This window comes from Hyaena hyaena, unplaced genomic scaffold (genome assembly GCF_003009895.1).
Source record: "Hyaena hyaena isolate Hyena2069 unplaced genomic scaffold, ASM300989v1 scaffold_1086, whole genome shotgun sequence".
Lineage (NCBI taxonomy): Eukaryota > Metazoa > Chordata > Mammalia > Carnivora > Hyaenidae > Hyaena > Hyaena hyaena.
The window spans coordinates 460,505-465,703 of NW_024081719.1; positions in this window are offsets into that span (position 1 = coordinate 460,505).

The following is a 5,199-nucleotide window of genomic DNA, read 5'->3' on the forward strand; positions in this document are numbered from 1 at the left end:
GGACTTGCTTCCTCCCAGGCCTCTGGCTGCCCTCACCTGAGTGCGCCGCTGGCGCATGCGCAGTGCCGGCCCCACCGTTTCCGGGAGGGCCAGGTGGGCGCTCCTTCCAGTGGCGCTCAGGCTGGTTGGGGCCGCCTGCACCGCTTCCTGGTTGGAGAGCTCCCACCCCTGAAAAGTGCGTCTCTCCTCCCCTCCCCTCCCCTCCCACTTCTTTTCTTTTTCTTAATATTTACCGATTGAGAGAGACCATGGGGGACGGTCAGAAAGAGGGAGGGAGGGAGCAAAACAATTCCAAGCCGGCTCTGTGCTGTCAAGGGCAGAGCCATGGGGAATTGAACTCACCAACGGTGAGATAATGACCTGAGCCGAAATCAAAAGTCAGATACTTGACCAACCCCGCCACCCAGGTGCCCCTATCCATTAGCCTCTTGAGAATATTTTGGTCGCTTTAAAGTTTTTCACTATTCAGCACTCCAAAGGCCATGACTCCTGCAAGAGATCATTTTTTATAACATCACAGTCATTCCATAAGCAAATTGAGACCATAATAAATGCTCATTAAATTAAAATATAACTACAGATATTGTTTATGAGCAAGCCTTTCTGCTCATTCAATATCTGAATTTCTTCAGCTAAACCCCAAGATAGATTTTCTCACATCAAGGTCTTCTTTAATAGATGCACATAGTTCTAGATATTCACAATTTTGTGTAGTTTCTCCTTAATATGCATCTATTTTTTTTTTAATTTATTTATGTATTTTGAGAGAGAGAGAGTGTGTGTGTAAGCATGGGAGGGGCAGAGAGAGGAAGAGAGAATCCCAGGTAGGCTCTGCACGGTCAAGGTGAGCCTGACTGGGGGCTGGATGGATCTCACAAACCATGAGATCATGACATGAGCAGAAATAAAGAGTAGACTTAACCAACTGAGCAACCCAGGCACCCCAAAATATCTATTTTATATTTGGATTAAAGGGTTTTTCTTTTGTGTGTGTGTGTGTGTGTGTGTGTGTATATAATATAAATACTGTATATATATATATTATTTACTAAAACCCTTTAGTGTGTATATATATATTTATATATATATATATATATACACTAAAAATCCTTTAATATATATATAAATATATTTATATATATTTTTTGGCCAACATGGGGCTTGCACTCAACTATCCTGAGATCAAGAGTCCCATGTTCTATCGACTCAGCCAGCCAGGCACCCCCTTAGTATGTTTTTATCTACCCCATTGGATCAGGAGACGCCAAGGGTTGTGATTTAGATGTCTATTTTTAAATATCTTTAAAGAGCTTTAGAGTAGTAAACTTACCTGTATGCATAATATTTAATGAATATATCATAACTGGTTGATTCTGAAGTTAGTGTTTGCTAGTGTCCTAGAATCTCAGAAAAATAGCTTCTCTGGACTTAAGAACCATTCCCTTAACTGTGCCATAAAAATAGTCAGAAGCATGATGAGTATGGACAAACTACATATTAGCTTCCAGTAGATTTGTGAAGTAGGAGAGTCTTCAGAGCAGTTTATCCAAGGTAGCCAGGCTTAAATCCTCTGACCACACACAATGCACACATTTTTTAAAATTTTATTTTTTATTCTACAATAACACAAACCTTTCTCTTATTTGTTTCCTCAAGATCAGCCCAACTTATCCTTGCTTTAGAAGGGATGATGCAATATGGAATTTTGGAGGCATTTTAGTGGAAGCTATGCCTAGACTTCGAATTCCAACATCTGGATCCTGTAGGCTCTGCTGTTATTTTGATTTCTCACGGCTGGGGTCTTTTCACAAGTATAGATCATGTTTGGTAAACAAGCAGAGGTTTCAGTCCTTCTGAGTAGCTGAGAAGAAAATGACCTTTTAAAAAATTTATTTATTTTTTTATTTTGAGAGAGAGAAACAGGGAAAAAGAGAGAATCCCAAGCAGGCTTCATGTTCATCGAGGACCCCGACATGGGTCTCAGGACCCTGGGATCATGACCCAAGCTGAAATCAAGGGTCAGACATTCAGTGGACTAAGCCACCCAGGAGCCCCAGGAAAATGACCTTCTAAATCATTGGTAAACTTGTACTCCTGAAATAGAAATGTCTCATTTTTAGAGTGTTTGAGAACACTATGACTCATCTTCCGTAAAAGTGGCATGACACAATGATTTGTCGGTCAGATTAAGTCGATCTGTACCATACTTGCATAACAACAGGCCAAAATAGTGGCTGGCTGTGTTCTTACATTATATGTCCTGTCAATCAAAATGCACCCTGCACAGCAGAAAACTGACGTGTTTCACTCAATGCCAAACATGAACCAGGATTCCTAAACACCTTCCCTCAACTTCAAAATGTGCTTATTTACAGTAAGTAAATAAGTAACAAAAGACATAAATATTTGAAGGGAAGAATAAAAATTATTTTTATTCTCAGATACTGTGACTGTATCCATAGAAAATCCAAATAAATATTCAAATTGCTGGAAATAATATAAGAGTTTTTAGCAAGATTGCTGGATTCAAGGTCAAAAATTGAAGTTACTAAAAAAAGTACTGTATTTTTGTACTGTGAATGGACAGTAAAAGATGTATATTAAGAATATCATTTACCTCTTATAATGGAAAGTCTATATATAAAAATAGAAGGAATAATTGTACTAGAAACTCATCATTTTCCAACCATCATGATAACTATTTAGGTAGGCAGTAAAGAAGGACATTGGGTAGGGGAGCCTGGGTGGCCCAGTTGGGTAAGCTTCTGGCTCTTGATTTTGGCTCAGGTCATGATCTCACGGTTCACAGTTAATAAAGGAACTAAGAATGAGACATTTTTATATTGCCGTGGACATCTAAATATGGCTACAGATATTAAAGCCTTGCTAAGAAAAATGAATCTTTTCTCTCAAATCATCCTCCCATGATGGAATGTGGCTAGACTTCAAAGATCCCACAGACTTTGTGAGCTCTCTCAGAAAAATATTTAAGGGGACTTTGTAGTTTGGCTACTAATACATCAAGTTTTAATCATTTGATGTCAGGCTAGTGAAATTTTTGATCATGTCCACACTGACCGTCAGTTAGATGTTGTTTTTCTTTTTGATGGTTTTTAATTAATTATTAAAGGTACATATCACTAATAGTTTCCAAGTAGACATTCATTATGTCAGAGCTCTCACCAAGAGAAAGGAACAAATACAGATATCTGGAATGGGTTAGATGAGACCTGCAGGCGCTAGGTAATAAACTTCCAGAGATCTGTGCTAATACAGGGTTCCTCAATTTTGAATAACTATTATAAAAATAGAAGGGCACCTGGGTGGCTCAGTCAGTTAAGCACCAGACCTTTGGTTTCACCTCAGGTCGTGATCTCAGCTCATGCGTTTGAGCCCCTGCATCAGGCAGTGCGGGCCTTACTGGAGATCCTCTGTCTCCCTCTCTCTCTCTCTGCCCCTCTCCTGCTCGTTCTCTCTCTCTCTCTCTCAAAAATAAATAAACATTTAGGAGGTGCCTGAGTGGCTCCATTATTCAACATCCGACTCTTGGTTTGGGCTCAGGTCATGATCTCATGGTTCATGAGTTCGAGTACCACACTGGGTTCTGTGCTCTCAGTGTGGAGCCTGCTTAGGATTCTCTCTCTCCACCTCTCTCTCTGGCCCTCCCCCACTTGTACTGTCTCTCTCCCTCAACATAAATAAGTACACTTAAAAATAAATAAATAGGGGCGCCTGGGTGGCTTAGTCCGTTGAGCGTCCGACTTTCGCTTAGGTCATGATCTCACGGTTTGTGGGTTCGAGCCCCGCGTCGGGCTCTGTGCTGACAGCTAGCTCGGAGCCTGGAGCCTGTTTAGGATTCTGTGTGTGTCTCTCTCTCTGGCCCTCCCCTGCTCACGCTCTCTCTCTCTCTCTCTCTCCTAGAAATAAATAAAAAACATTAAAATAAATAAATAAACATTAAACAAAAATAGAACTGCAAACTCATTTGACCTAGATTGTAAGCCTCTTAAGAGCAGAGGCCACATCTTGTTCATCTTTGTGCCAAGGACAGTGTCTGGAATATTGTAAACCCACAACCACAAATATTGAAAAAAATTCCATGCTTTAAGCTTGAACACATGCTACCATTTTCTGATTGTCTTTTAATACCAGATTTTCTAAAATTCTAAAAAGCTAGAAAGAAGGTCCCTGAGATTTAACTGACGTTAATTACATTCAGCGGTTTTAAGCTCAAATTTATTTTTAGCTTATTTTTGAAAGGGCCCAGGAGTTAATTATCTCTAATGTTTATCTCTAGATTTAAGTCCTACCTTTGTAGGTAGCAAACCGTGCTAGGAAAGAAGTTCTATCTGCTCACAAAATCTGTTGCTCTTAATTACTTCGTTGTCCGCTACCCCTTGAGCTATTACATATTATGTTTCTCCATCAGAACTGTCAAGCTGTCTTTGTGAAGCTCACGGGATTTGGGTTGCATACATTTATAGACAGAGGATTTACCTCTGCAGGAGAAAGAAAATGACAAGGTGTAAGATTAGGTTAACTTCACAATAGAAGAAGGTAAACAGTTGTCGTCAGGGAAAAGAAATATTCTTGTCACCTTATAAAAATACCTAGATCATGGCATTATTTCAAAGCAATGGCATAGCCTTCCTATCTGTCAAGGAGTATTCAATGTTCACTAATCATACATGGCTGAGAGAGCATTTTAAAATATGTGTCCCAAATATGACTTCACTCAGTGGCTTTCACCCTATTTTTACCTGTTTAGTGATCATAATCCTGCTTCTTCTAAAATCCCTATGATTGGCATTTGTCTTTTCATTCACCAAGTACATGGTTACAGAGCAACATGCTACGTGCTGTTTACTTTTCTAGGTGTTGGGGATAAAAGGAGGAAAAGACATGGTCTCTGCCCTTTACTGGATAGCAGAAAATAGCCTGCAGAGACGCTCCGAGATAAAACACAAAGAGAGCGTGGAGGCAGGGGCGCCTGCTCTAAGTGGGGGAGTTTGCCCATCTGTTGGCTTGATATAGAGTCAATCACTGCTGCTTGGGCAGAACCAGTCACTTATCACAATTCAAACTGGAAAATTTAGCAAAATATTCTGAAAGTGCTGCCGTATAAAGCACTACACGGCCCCCTTTTCTAGTTCTTACGTTTCTTTCACCGATGGCATAGAAATAGCCCCACTCAAAAGG